The sequence below is a fragment of the Rhagoletis pomonella genome, unplaced genomic scaffold, assembly GCF_013731165.1.
Source record: "Rhagoletis pomonella isolate Grant_MI unplaced genomic scaffold, Rhpom_1.0 Rhpom_scaffold_00010, whole genome shotgun sequence".
In the NCBI taxonomy this organism is placed as follows: domain Eukaryota; kingdom Metazoa; phylum Arthropoda; class Insecta; order Diptera; family Tephritidae; genus Rhagoletis; species Rhagoletis pomonella.
Genome location: NW_023458564.1, coordinates 1,551,054 through 1,565,910, shown reverse-complemented (window position 1 = coordinate 1,565,910; position 14,857 = coordinate 1,551,054).

The following is a 14,857-nucleotide window of genomic DNA, read 5'->3' as shown; positions in this document are numbered from 1 at the left end:
TCATTTTTGGATTTCTCGTGCTAAAACACCCATTCCTGAATTTTTTAACTCATACAAAAATTGGCTTACTAGAGGGTTAACGTCGAAAAGCTGCAATCACAACAAATAGCCAGCGCTTTCGCTACTCGACTCTCACACCAAAGATAGCGCAACACAATAGGTGTGTTCCAGATGCTTCACGATTTGCAGGTTTTACAGGATTTGCAGGAATAGCTGTTTGCTCCATTAATAAACCTTATGGAAGGCTTTCTGTAAAAACATGCAAATCGTGAAGCATCTGGAACGCAACTTCATAATACATAGTACATACAGTATTGGCCAATGTAATAGCACACCCCTTTTCAAAGTCATATTGTTTCCCACTCATGTTTACTTATTTATTTTTAGGAATTTTGATTTAAAATACAGTTCATTCTCTAACAAAACACATATAAACCCAAGTTTTAAACTTCGTAAAAGGCTACAAAAAAATGTTCACATAAATTTCAAACTTTTTCTCAGAAGTTTTAGATTTTTTTGAGTACGCAGTTTTATAGCCCATTCAATTTTAGTCTAACAATGTGCAAGTTTCAAGTGGCTAAAAATCACCATTGGTTTTTTAGAATTTTTTTCGCCGATGGTGTTGAGGGCTTAACACGACACCGTACCGGAATGACTCGGGTTTTACCCGACCAAGGGCTGTTGTTTCGGCGATCTAACCCCGTTTAGGTCGGCGAAGTATCTCAGAGGTTGTTCGTCCATAGGGCTACATTCATTACGTTTTCTCCTACTCAGGGCTGGCATCGAGTCAAACCCAGGACCAGAAAACTACACCTGCTGTGTATGCCAGAGACGACTACACCACAACTCCACCTCTGTCAAGTGCAATGCTTGCGAGGGGTGGTGTCACCTCAGAGTCTGCTTAGGACTACGGACACATCGGCAGTGGACCACGTCGTATGTGGCCCGCTGCTGTTCAAACAGAGCAGCCTCCACGGTTAACCTCAGTCCACCAGAGCAGCCTCACACAGTCACCACAGCACAACAACATAATAACACCACTGACCATACCACAGCCACGACAGACCATAGAACACACACAGCCGCACCACCACCCACACGCCGCCGCCAACAACTGCCTGGCCACTTTAGGGCATGCTCGGGTCTGCGTACCACGCGGCTGTCGTGGGAATGCCGCGGACTAGTAGGACGCAGTGGATGACGACTCAAAACACTGCACTTCGGACAGCGACTGGATGTCTTCTGATGTCGCCAGAACACCACCTGCATGACGAAGCGAAAATGCTCCTCATAACGGAGCACAACACAATGCTCTGCAAGCAATTCTTAGTAGGGAGACACATACGCGGACACCCGAACAGACACTTGCTTGCAGAGGAGCCCTCGCCAAGGCATGTCAGGAGGCATCAATACGAACTAACAGGCGAAGTCCGGAGGTTATTAAACAACCTCTGGACCCGTCAGCTTATCGACAGGCCCTGGGCGGCATTCACAGGGAGTCAGTCTCGAGTTATGTAGACTCCAGACCTGTGAATGCCGTTCTAGACACACAACCACCGGACATCGACGAGACGGAGCTTCACAGGCTCGGGATACTAGAACCACAATAGCCCAACTTCGCTCTGGCTACTGCAGCAGGTTAAACTCATACCTGACCAGATTAGACGCAGATGTGCCAAATGAGTGTCCGGCATGCGGAGAGACACCCCACGACTCGAAACATTCTTCGTATGCCCGGAAAACCCGACACTGCTAACGCCTTTGTCCCTATGGACCGCCCCCACTGAGGCTGCACGCTACTTAAGGCTTTCGTTAGTTGAACTTGACGACAACGACTGAGTTATTAACCGATCTGGGCGGGGTTTTTGTAGCCGCTACCACAACAACAACATCATTCTCTTATTTGTAAACTATAATTGATGGAAATAGTGGACATTTCCAACCACGGTTAAATGTAAATAACTCCCCTATTATGGATTCGTACGACGCACGATAGACGCTTGCATTCTGTTATTCTCTATTACGAATCGATGTTGTCGTATGAAATCCGATAGTTAGCGTAGCTGATTTGTGCTGGTTCACAATAAAAAGTGAACAAAAACCACAGGCATTCACAACAATATATCTGTCGGGCGTATGAAAACGATAATACGAGAACTGATATCATGCGATACGCTTGCAAGCGTTTATCGTCTATCGTATGAAAATTCATAATACGGGATTATGCAAATCTAAAAAAAAAACCTTTGTAAAATGTTGACTTTTTGAATTCTTTACTTTTCACAGCCATTTTTGGACCATCCTAATGTACATATGTAAATATAACAATCACTTAAATACATAGTGAATGTCTCAGATTTAAAATTTCATTCGATACCAACAGCCAGCAGGGATAATCTATGCCAGCCAGCGCCAGCCAAATACCGCTGACCATTCAAAATCCATTTTGAACAACTTTATTTGATTAATATGTATGGCGACCGTCAACTGTTTTATTAGTATAACAAAGTAGCTTGCTAATACGCTAAGCAGGAGGAAGTTGTAAACCTCTTATGATTATGATAATTACCATTTTCCAGTTTGCTGGACGTCATTGTCCACCAGAAAGAAAATTGAATATGAAAAGCGGCCGCATGCTGTTAATAAAAAATCGAGGTATAAGCAATGAGATCACATTAGTTACAACCTGTTGATGTGTTGTCTGCTCTGCTGTAACAAAATTTTGATTTAACGCCGCCAAATTATGTTGCAACAGGTGAAAAGGGCACGGCTGTTATGGTCTAGTGCTCTTTGGTGACGGGTAATCGCTGTGAACTGGCGCTTTAGGTTCAAATATACCTACTAGGCATTGTTACATTTTCTTTGTACATATTTTATTTTAATTTTATTATTAAAGCGTCACTTCTCTTTCACATCCATCTGCTCGCTGTGAATTCGTCTGCTGCTACATATGTAAATCTAAACTGTGAATGTGACTTCCTGTTGCATTGGTTGGTGGGTGGTGTGCGGGTGGGTAGTTGGTTGGTTGGTTGGTTGGTTGGTGTGAGACGATTTAGCATGGAAACTTGTCTAACATATGGGCTACATTCATAGATTCATATGACTGCAACCAACTATGTATGCAAATAGACATTTCTTCCGACATCATTTCCGTTGCTGTAGCAGTTTAGAAACAATGGAAGATTTTTCTTATTTCTACAACCATATTTACTTTTTATTTTCATAATTGATCGTTTTATTAGCGTCAAACAAATTTTCAATTTCAAATCCACTTTCACTGTTGACGTGCGGCATCACGAAGATGGCGCCGCATGATGCACATAGAAGCGTGAGGAGCATGGAAAAATAGGAAATTTTGTTTGGAAAGGAAATTCCATTGCGGTTTGATTGCATAATTATGATGCATTTTTTATTAGCGCATTTAATGGCATTCACTTCTGTATATTTATTAGCTATTTGGTTAAATATGCATGTATGTACGTATTTACATATGTATGTACATATACATACTTGCGAACATACATAAATCATTGCTAAGTGGTTGCAGTGGCCAGTAGACTACTTGTTCTACAACAAATTTTCACAAAACTTCGTTATTAATGCTTCTACGCCAAAGTTAATCTGTAAAACGAAATATGAGTTTTATTGGCTAAGGCGCTGCTTTGCATCTCTCTTTCCTATCGAAATGCGAAAGGTATTTCTGGCTAAAGGCCCAATTAGTGGTGCTATACCATGGCCATAACCATAACCAAAGCAATTAACTGTTAATACAGTTACAAGTCCTTTGAATGACAGTAGGCAAGGTAGTTTGAAATGGCACCTTGAAATTGTGCATATGGAAACTGTGCATACGAAATAATGCATATGAAAAAAACCCAAATAATGCATACGAAAAAAACCGAAATAATGCATATATGCACAGTTTCGGTTGAAAAATGAAATAATGCATATGTCAAAAACCGAAATAAAGCATACATGCACAGTTTCGGCTGAAACCGAAATAATGTCTAAATGCACAGTTTCCATATGCGCAATTTCGGTGCCCCCTTTGAAATATTGGGTTTATTCTGGCGCGAAAGTTTTACAAAGAAAGACTCCCTTGTCAACTTTCATGGTGAAAAGCTCTTTTCACAGAAAGTACTTGACCATGTTCCAAATGGAATTGTATATCGTCGTTTAAAGTGCAAAACCGCGTATCAACAAAATGCCAAACTATGTATGTGAAGTTGAGGAAATCATTTTCTAGAGCGTAAAAACACACATATTTCAAAATGGTTCTCTTTTTTATAAAACAATCGCATTTCTGGCTAGTATATCTCAGGACGAATGTATAAGGATTGGGCCAAGAGCTTGTGTGAGCAAATCCAATTTTTGGCACCCAATGTCAGTTAGGCGGTTTTGCAGAATGATGATATGCGGTTTTGTACTTTAAACGACGATATACGAGTACATACATATAACTATCATTTTTCTCGCGCTGCTCCAGTGTCGTAATGTCCGAGTTGGCAAAGCACCTTTTTCTTTTTATTAATAATTTTAATTTTTTGTAATTAATTGATTTATTTATTTTTTTATAATATTTTTTATTTATTTTTTTATTGTTCATTATAAATGTTTTTTTTTTTAATTTAATTTATTTTTTAAAAACTTATGTACCCATTTTATTTTTCTCATTAATTTTACTTTCATTTCATTTCATTTTATTTTAATCTTTAATTAAAACTCTTTAAATTTGATGTGTTAATTTTTAGATTTTATTGTTTTGAAAAGAAAAAGTATGTACATTTTTTAATTTTTATAAACTTGCCTATTTTCGTTTTTTACTTCCAATATTTCATTTTATTATAACTTTTAACCAAAACTCTTTCTAAATTCAATTTTTTTAATTTTTTGTTTTAAAAAGAATTTTTTTTTTATTTCCCCTAATCCTTAGAAACTTACCTATTTTAGGTTTTTCATTGCTTATGTTTTCTTCTTCTTTTAACTTTGTTTTATATTAATTGTTAATTAAATATTTTAGTTTTCTTTTTGTAGTTTTGCTAAGATTTTTTTGTTTAAATTTTAGCAACTTACTTTATCTTGTGTTTGATTTATAGATTTTATTGGTTTAAAAACAAACATTTTTTGGTTTCATTTAATTTTTATAAACATTTTATTATTTTTTCCTTTTTTTAGTTTTCTTTTCTTGTTTTTAATTAATTTTTTTTTTCTTTTAATATTTAATATGTAAGGAACTTTGGAATAACGAAGTCTACTCTATTGCGAATCGACCTTAAGATTTTTTAATGAAATAAATGTTTTTTTTTTTAAATTTATTTTAATTTGTAGAAACTTACCTACTTTAATTTATTTCCTTTTTTTACCTCAAGTTTTTCCTTTTTAATTTAAGTTTCTTTTTGTGTATTTTGTTTAAAAAAAACATATATTTTTTTAATTTTTAGGAACCTTTATAATTTTTAGATTTTATTGTGTTAAATATTTTTTTTCATATAATTTTTAAAACATTTTATTTTTCCCTTTTAAATTTGCTTATTGTTTCAGGAATAAACATTTATATAAATACCTTTAATTTAGTTAAATTTTTGCAAAACTTATTGCTAAAATACCACCGAATAACGGTGAGACTGCTTCGTTAGCAGATCTTTAGTTTTTCGGAAGACAGAAAACAGCTTTCAAGATAGTTGCCAGAATTGAAAACGTCTTAAGAAATACTTTTGTTTTTCGAAAGACTGAGTTGCAAGACAGGCGATAGAATTTCTCTGCAAATTGGAAATGGAATGTAGAGGAGAGTGTTAAGAACATTCTAGCGCCTCACTTTGGCATTTGGAAAACTATCATGACTGTCGCCTTATATCACTTAAGGTACATATTTTATTTTTTCGATTGGTAATAGCAAAATTATGGTGCATTATGCTCTAAACATAATCTGTGTGAAAGATGACAATTTTCGGTCAATATCCTGGCTCGCCCGAGTCCATTAAAGTTAAATGTAACATTTAAACATTTTTTTTTTAAATAAATTTGCAAGTATCTTCGAAAGTATTAGTCCTGCATAATTTGCATTTTTTAGCACTTGAAATTTGATGGACTTGGGCAAGCCTAAGATATTGACCAAAAAGTGTCATCTTTCACACAGATTTTGTTTACCCCAGTTTAACTACGAGTCTTCTTTTTATTTGGCACTACAACCGTTTTTCGGATTAGGATGAGACCAAAAAGCTTCTCCAATTGCCTCTATGCTGTGCGAATTTCTTATTTGGCATTAATGAGCTCAAGATAAGGCCATTGTTCCAGTGTAGAATTGTTCTTTCGAAAGTCCCCTAATCTGAATCCTAACTGAAACTATTTGCGGTAATGAAGCTGGATCTTAGGTAAACCAAGTCTTTCAATACAAGTTATCTATATCGCCCATTTTCCTATTTTTTACATTTATAAAGACAGTCCGGCTAGTGCCGAAATAATGTGAACATGTCTTACCAAAATATATGTAGGCTAGACCCTATCACCTTACAAGCAAACAAAAAAAAGTTCGCCGTACACCCCTGAGTCTGAAGAATTTTTTTAAGGCGATTTCGAAAACATTTTTTTTTTGTCGAACCACGGGTCACCTTCTTACGTTTTTTAGTAGCATCTACATTCGTCAATGAAAACACTTTAAATAGTTCTACTGTAACCATCGAAAAACTTCTTTTCAAAAATTTCATGATTTTAGGCGACTTTAATTTATTGACATTAGGATGGTACGTCAGATTTATAAAAACTGAGACCTGGTGGATAAGTAATAGAACTGGGTAGGTACTTGAGGTCAATAGGTTTGGGCCAAAAAAGTTTCTCCTGAAAAAAAAACATCGATATATCTTACCGTAAATGCCGAATATATGGCGAAAAATTGCATAAGTCGACCGCTACGTTCGGTAAAAAAAAATCCAATTTCCCTCGAATCGAAATATTTGCTTAGCAATAGTTTCATGATTTTTGGCGGCTTTTATTTACCGACTTTAGGGTGGTACGTTAGGGTGTTACAAATTGAGAACTGGTGGGTAAGTACTAGAGAGAGGGTACTCGGTTTCAATGAGCTTTGGGTAAATAAAAAATGTTATCGAGACAAGAACACCGAGATATTCGACCGAGAGGTCCGCATGTAAAGGCCGCAGATATGTTTGAAGAAAAGGGTAAAAAGGTGACTACTACGTTCGGGTAAAAAAACAAAAAAAATCGGAACTGCCTTGCAAAAATATTTTAGACTCGGGGTGTACGACGAGCTTTTCTTCTGATACAGTCTAATGTACAAATCTAGGTACTATGTATTATGTTTGCAGCGAAATTGAACATATTGACATCTTTAAATAAATGCCTTTAATCGTTCACTCCACAAACATATATTCAAACATAACTATTTATGAACATCCATATGTCTCATTTATGCAGTTATATGTATGCATGTATGTTTGTATCAACTTAGATACATATTTACATGTACATACACATGGATTATCTTCAATAAGATTTATAGTTGCATTGTTCTACGGCCGCAAACGATGTTGATGATCCAGTCGCGACTTCTATTAAAACTTGCTAATCCGGTTTGTTGAGCTCATCTGCAAGTATTTGTGTGCATTTTTCTTTGAACGACTTTTTGGCGCTTTGCTCTTTGATATTTAAAAAAAAGAGGGAGCACAGCACTTCTCCATCAAGTGTTTGTTGCATCTACATAAATGCGACTTGTTTTTTGTTTTTTTTTTCTTTGTTTTATCTATGTTTGCAAATAAATAGTGTGATTATTGTCGGCCGCTGTGGTGTAGTGGTAAGCAGTGCGCGCTTCCACTCCACAATGCCTGGGTTCAAAGCCTGGCCAAAGCAACATCGCAAAAATATAGAAAAAAGGTTTTTTCTTAACAGCGGTCGTCCCTCGGCAGGCAATGGCAAACCCCCGAGTGTATTTCTGCCATGAAAAACAGCTTCTCATAAAAATACAATCGCCGTTCGGAGTCGGCGTAAAACTGTAGGTCCCTCCGCTTTGTGTGACAACATCAAGGCGCACGCCACAAATCGGAGCAGAAGCTCGGCCAAACACTAACATATGTGTAAGCGCCAATCTATTATTATTATTATTATTGTAATAAACCGTAATTGTTGCCAATTAAATTTATATGTATTGAGGAAATGAATAAAGACATGTTTGTATATTAATTGATGTGAGATTTATATTGGCTTTAGTATTTATGTTTAAATTTTTTAATATTCGATGTGTATACATACTTTGTCACGCCTTTTTGTGCTAAAAGTATGTTATATGGATCCAGATAACCATAATACTTACTTATGAATACTTACTTATGAATGTAAATTATCTTTTGGAAACAGATACATATGTTCAAGTGTATTTGTTTTAAAAATTCATTGACAATATATTAAAAGCCTCCGATTAGACGTCTTATCTTTTAATGACTAATACCGTGTCCCATACGGCTTCTAGCAACATTCCTTATCAAAGAAAATCCCCAGAATGCAATTGAACATGAAACTGTTTTAACTGATAAGAACGGTTGTTTATAACAGCCAAAACGAATCGAGATAGATATAGACATATGTATACATAAATGCTCAGAATGAAAAGAGGAATCGATTAAGCCTGTCCGACCGTCTGTACGTGTACACGATAACTCGAGCAAAAATTGAGATATCTCCACGAAATTTGGTATGTAGGCGAAATCGGACTGTAACCACGCCCACTTCGCATATAAGGGTATTTGCTAAAATTGCAAAAATACGATAATTCAATAAATGTTAGATGCAAATTGTTGAAAATTAGTACGTGAAGTACAATTGTGGTTAAAAATAAGATTATTATGAAACTTTTGGAAAATGGGCGTGATCCCGCCCACTTGTGAAGAAATGCTATATCTAAGAAATTTGTTAAAAATCTTTGTAATTGGGAAATAACCACGCCCACCTCCCATATAACGGTAATTTATAGAAACACGAAAACTGCGATAAATCGGTAACTACTGGAGCTAATTCACTTTAAATCAATGATTGCACTACTTAGCAAAAAATTATAAAGTTATAAACTTTTGGATAATGGGCCCACTTATGACCACAAATGTGTATCTCGGTAACCGATTTATGAATTTCTACCAAACGCGGTGCACTTAATAACCTTGGTACGTAAAATAATTTGTTGAAAGTTATTCACATCGGACTAAAATTACACCCGCTTCCCGAATAACGGTGAATTTCAGAAATACGAAAATTCCGATATTTCAATAACTGAGGACGCTAATTTACTCCAAATTAACAGTTATAACCAGGGAACGGATTTTTAGGACCTAAAAACCTGTAAAAAGGCAAAATAAAATAACGAAATAGGCTTGAAAAGGCAAAATAAAATAGCGATAAAAGCAGATATTCACCCTCAATGCGAGAGTCGTGTCGAATGCCAGTCGTTTTTCGAGAGTCGAATCGTATCGAAAATTGCACGTCATTGCCTAAAATTTCCACTCGACTAGTGTATTAAAACGGAAAAACTTGGCAGCACTGTATAGTTTTCGACGATTTTGGTCATTTACTTATATCATTACGACAATAGACAATGCTACTGTTGTCGAGTCGTACAATTTAGCCTAATTTACGACCTACGCAATGAGGCTGATTGCAAAAAAAAAGCAAAATAAGGCACTAAAAAAGACAGAAAATACGAAGAACAATCAAAAAGTACATTTATTTTAGAAATGTTTATATTACAAGTAAAAAAAGAAAAACTATGAACTAGTTTCATTATATGAAAAATTTGTACTTTGAATCTTTGACTATTTTATCCTTTCGAGTTTCTAACTCATAAAACTTTAATCTGTATAGTTGTAGTAACATTGAACTACAAGATGCATTTTGAAGTTTTCTGGCAGCATTTTCATTCGATTTTCGCGAAGAAAAGCCTTGAATGTACTAAATTTGCGCTCGACTTAAGTTTATACAAGTGGAGCCCAATTTAAATATGGAACGTTTGAAACGTTCATATTATCAGGAATAAGTGCGTTTCCCTCGCCCTTTACAATTTTATCCACACCCATTATTGTCTCCAAGCCTACGTTAGCTGAGAAAACGGCTTTGAATTTTTCCAACACCAATTTGGCAAGAGGTCCCTGCGCTTCTATAAGCCGCATGTGCCTATGTATATTTTTTAATCTAAAAAAAAACGTAAATGCTATAATCACTTTTCTAAAGGTAGAAAAGGCCAATATCTTAAAAAAGGCAACATCAAATGTGTATATATGGAATCAGAGAAAGCTAAATCGTAGACATTCTTAATCGAATACACTCTATCTCTTTAGCAGAAAAAAAGACAATTTCCATAAAATCCGTTCCCTGGTTATAACAATCCCCTAACAATAAATTAGACTGGTATAGGCTTCGAGGAATTGGCCGTGACACGCCCACTTTATGACTGCAAAGGTGTATTTCGATATCCACTTTATCGATTTGTGCCTAATTTGGTTCAATTATATCATTAATTCTAACTCACATAATACACGCCTGCTTATCATGCAAAGGGTAGTTTAGAGAAAGATGAGACGACCTGCGGCGGGTATATGAAGTTCGGTTTCGCCCGAGCTTATACTTCTTCACTTGTTTTTATTTGTTTTCTTTTTATGTATTTTATTTTAATTTACTTCCTTGTTTGGGGTTTTTATTGTAATTTTTAAATTTAAAAAAAATAATAATATTTTTTTAGTTTCGTTTTTTTTATGGCACACGCATTTCTTGCCATATGTTTTTTCTGCAATGCAATTAGATTTTCAAATTTGTTATTTATATTTAAATTTAAATAATTATTTTTATTTACATGGATTTTACTTAAAAAATCTTGACCACCTCCAAGCGCCCTCGACCTGCGATCTCAGAACCAGAACCAGTAGTCTTGACATGGTGCCACAGCCGACATTCGTAAGAAAAGCAATTAATTGCGTTTTATTTTTGGCTTTGGCAATTCAAAGGCAGATGTCGCTAAATGCCTAAGTTCTTCGAAATTGTCGAACTGGTAGGCACATACCAGCTAATGAACTAGTATTTTTCCAACAGATTTCCCTGTAGGGTATGTACTAACAACGTACTTATTAGGAATCTTCATGTAAAGTGATAAAGTGCTGATAAATGTAATAAAATGATAAATTTGTCATTTTGATAAATGAACTGTCAAACTTTGTATGGAAATCCATTTAACCAAAGTTTATCACTTTATCAAACGATTTTGATGGATAAATGTATAAATTTTAGGAAAATTCAGCCCTGGCAGGTTGCCAGCTGGTCGCTTTTGCTACGAACACACAACAAGCAAATGAACACAATGAACGAGGTAAGAACGAAACGTAACTAGCCATATAAATTAAATAATAAACAATTGTATGTAATATTTACTAAGGTGCGTTCATGTAAGGATGCAGATAAACTGATAAATTTAAGCAATTTATCCCTTCATCACCACGAACCATTACCGCATAGAAACTAAATCATTCCCAGTCCTACCAGCAGTTCTACCTGCTCGGTAAAAGCTACACTTTCCGCTCTTTTAAATAGAAAGTGTCCTGTTAAGAGATCTCATCAGACCAGTACCCAGTGTGGCGTATAGAATAAGCTAGACGGGCAAAATTTATTCGCGGATTTCTAGAATAGGGGTAACTAACAAACATAATTAATTCCTCAAAGCCTTGACTGGAAAGTTTTTTTTATGTCGCGGTTGGTTGATGTGGTAAGTTTAACCATTCCAATTACCACCTGTACGTGTCTAGAAACTTATACCTAGTCCTACCGAGTGCTGGGAAATTACAGAACAGATGCTCGACCGTATTCCTCTACACCAGATAAATTACAGCCCTGTGAAAACTGAAGTTAGTCGAGGTCATTCCCTCCTGTTCAGGTTTTGCACAGTAGGTGGGCCACTTGTGCCTTCAAACCGCATGCCCTATATAAATTTCTCCAACAAACTGGAGCGTATTGGAGCCTCGGTCGCTCCAGCCGCCAGGATAGTGGGACTTTATACCTCGTGCACCCGAAGCGTATGAGCGGATTGGAACCGTGTGGCTTTGAAAGTCTTGCACTGGAAGCGTAGGCCCGGATTGGAATCTTGGCCCTATACCTGAAACTCGTCACTTGTGAATGCGTGCGCAATGCAAATGTCAGCGACCGGCCGGCTCACTCCGACCGACAAAAAGCAGTTACAAGGTGTGCCATAATTTTAGGATTTCTATACATACGCCGATCAACGCAGGAGCTATGGCCCCTATTATGAGTTGCAATCGATTTTCGACTGTGGTCGAAAGTGCTGAGCGAACGAATTTTCATTTGGTATTATGGCGCTCATTCGATGAAGAATAGCGCTATTGTGAATTTCGCCCGTTTAGGTTGTTCACAATAGTATATTTTTCACCGCTGAGAAGCTTTGTTTACATATCGAGCAAACTAAATAGTGTGCTTATACATCTGTGTTCGTAAGGAAAAGTAGCTTATGTCGAAAGGCTGGCTTTAGTATAATGCGGCAATCCCTTTATATTTTAAACGGCAAGGAATTTTTTGATGAGACTTAATAAGAATATTGACTTGCTAGTATCGGAACTATTTCTTCCACGTTTATTTGCCAGAAGTTGTTCAACGGCTTAGCGCCAGTGAGTCATTCGCAATCGTATGCCAATGCCGATTTATACTAAAGCCAGCCTTTCGACATAAGCTACTTTTCCATATGAACACAGACATATTTATGTAAATTTTTTCTAATTAAAATGAAATAAAATAGAAAGCGAGTTTATAAAAACGTGGTAAAATGAGTACAACGAGTTCTGGTTCAACGATTCGTCAGAGGATGAGAGCTTAGTAAACTGGCCAGGAGTATCAAATGTTTAAGAGAGTTTAAGTTTATTAGTCTTTCGAATATATTTTGATGTAAAACAGATTTGATATACAGATTCATTAAAAAGTTCCGACCATCTAAAGAGAAGTTTGTGAGCCAAATCTATTTAAAATATTTTAAAACTATCAACAGCGCTACGATTTTGTTCTCAGAGATCGTGCTAACAGAGTATTGGGATTTTCTTGCACAAGTAAAACCAACCTTTCGAGCTTGTGTTTAGTATTCGCGTTGTTATAGCTGCATGAAATTAATAAAAATTGTTTAAAATTAGTATCTAGCCGCCAAAATGTAAAAAAACATACCAAATCATACATTTTTCACAATACGAATTTCACTTTCGATCTTCGATAGCCAGTGAAGATCGAAAATCGAATGCAGCTCATAATAAGGGCCTATGATAGTAACGCACCTCCGGAAACTCTCGATATCAACGTGGATAAGCAGACAACGTGGGGAAGTGGATTTCAACCTGACCCAAACACCTACACTGAACCCTGCATTTTTGCAATCGAAGGGATGAATTGAGCATAAAGATGGGGAGGTCACTTACGGTGCATACCCTTTTGGATACTATGCTTGAGTCTCAAGAAAACTGGTCTGTTGTTTGCAATTCGGCAAATACAATTTTAACTAAAATCCGTCGAGAGGAATAACTCCGCAGAATTTCATAGCAAGGCAATAGGCCCCTCCCCCTCCGGAAAGTATTACCTTATGGTAGTTTCACAGTTGGATGGAAATGAAGCAGGGTGCGGTGCGCCGAAAGGCAAGTCCCAAATTTACCGGCGCTCAATGCTTTATGCCACCTCTTTAAAAATAAATTCAAAATAAAAAATACCAAAACAGCAATATGGTTCCAGACCTACGTACCGACACGTATTTCGACCGCTGAATCTGGTTCAAAAGTCTGTTTTGCTTCATCACTTCAGGATTTTTTCCCAACCCCTAAGAACATGGCTGTACCTGTTCCTTCCATTGTGTTCATCGGCGCCCTTCCTTTCGTTGTCCACCCCTAGGAGCCGAGTTGAAAGATCTTTTCAGCGCAATTGTTAAATTGGTATGCGTTTAACTATGTCCATGTAGTTCAACAGCTCGTACAGATCGTCATTCCGTGTTCTTCGCCTTCTCATCTTTGTTAGACATCGCCCATGTTTCTGCGCCATATAAAAATACGGGCATGATGAGAGATTTGTAAAGCGTGATTTGTGTACGTTCGTCGAGAGAGTGCTCTGCTTTTCAAGAGTTATTCTTCGCTTTATCTCCAGACTGACATTATTGGTGGTGTTTATGGTGGATCCTAGGCAGACAAAGTCCTTGACTGCTTCAAAGTTATAACTGCCAATAATGACGTGTGTTCCAATACGTTAATACTTTTTATATGTTATCATTATCATTATATCGAGCCCTAACCGCCAAAATAACGTAAGCGACATTTTTTCGAAATTTTCTTTTTGATGCAGAAATATTTCTAGAGCATCTAGATGCATTTCTGCATCAAAAAGAAAATTTTGAAAAAAATGTCGCTTACGTTATTTTGGCGGTTAGGGCTCGATATGTTATATTGTGTCCAGTAGTCGCTCTAAAGTTTTCAGTATAAAAGACAAGATACTGATAGGACTGAAGTCATTAGGCACCGTATGTCCTCTCTTGTCTATCTTAGGAATGAACACTATGTTAACAGTTTGCCAAGTAGAGGAAGCGTGGCATGTCGCAGCAGTTCCCGAAAATTTCAACGTGCAACGCTGCAAACCATCTCATCATTCAAAAATAGACCGTAAGCGAATGGCATAAGGAAGCCTTTGCTTTGATAGTAAGCAGCTAATGCTTAAAAGGATGCATTTTTTGTAAACATGTAGTGCCAATAAAGTTGAAATTTATATTTTATTAAATTCGCCAAAGCTAATAGACATTTTATGGCTGGTTACCTCATTCACGGTCAATTTACGCATATCAAATGCA